This window comes from Acyrthosiphon pisum, chromosome A2, assembly GCF_005508785.2.
Source record: "Acyrthosiphon pisum isolate AL4f chromosome A2, pea_aphid_22Mar2018_4r6ur, whole genome shotgun sequence".
Classification (NCBI taxonomy): Eukaryota; Metazoa; Arthropoda; class Insecta; order Hemiptera; family Aphididae; genus Acyrthosiphon; species Acyrthosiphon pisum.
Window position 1 is genome coordinate 25,820,515 of NC_042495.1, and position 1,275 is coordinate 25,821,789.

Consider the following 1,275-nt stretch of genomic DNA (forward strand, 5'->3'; position numbering starts at 1 on the left):
TATTGTAAAGTAATTTAAATTAATTAATTAATTTTAAATATAAATACATGTATTAAGTCATTATACCTGTATATAGGGTTTGAGGTAATTGAAAAATAATGTCTTAACATTTTTTAAAAAATAGTATGCATTCTCCCTAATTGCATTATACTGATGTCCCCATACATTTATAAATTACATTAAAGCATTCATAGCTAATTAATATTGATGGTATCAATCCTTTTGAGATAAAATACAATAATTTTAATGACATTTTCATCTTTTCATCATTTTGGTCTCAAATGTATGGCTATAAAATATAAATTACAATGTTTATAAAATAAATATAGAATTAAAAAAAAAAAAATTCAATTTTATACTTACTATATATTGGTTTAATCTTTGTTGAACTAGTGAAACACATCTTTTGAATACCAACTCAGCATATGGAATGAATTCAGATTCTAATGCATGTGAAATCATAATTAAAGACTAGAATAAAAAATATCTATTATTTTATTATATAAATATACGTGATTGTGTGCATGTATACATACAATTTATAACAAAATCAAATTTGTATTACTTGTGTTTGTGTAGCCAGTAAACAAGACATACATTTTTTCCTAACTTTCTCATGGTACATACTCTTGCTGTTTAATGCCAACTTTTTCGGCTTCATAATAATTAACAGCTCCTTTTGAGTCTGTAAGTTTTTTTTGTAAAGTTCTTAACATCTTCCACTTTTTGTCATTTGAATTCTCCTACTATAAGTATCTGAAATTTAAAATTAATTTAGAAAACAAACAATGAAACAATTTAAACTCAATTAAGACTCACCCTTTTATGAAATGATTTAAGTAAACTTTCTCTTTACCAATTTGTTAAATTGTTTGTATCATTTTGACTTTGAATTCGTTACAGCACACAATTTTCCCAAATTAGGGATTTCAATAATAGGTATCTAAAATAAATTACTCATAAAAATTATTTTTTATTTCTAAATATTATTATACATAATATATAGATATTACGTAATAAAATATATTAAATGTAAATTGAAAATAATATTAATTGAACTTATTGAAAATCTAACAAAGGTTACTCACAGGTTCAAGTGGAAGTACTATCAGCAACATTATATTTTTCACAGATTGCCAGTTTCTTATATAGATTATTTAAACCTGCGTAATCATTACGGAAATCAGTACGAACGCTTATAACAATACCAGTGCCTTTATCAGATCAAATAAATGACATTGATAGGTAGGGTGTTAATAATATCATTGAAACTAA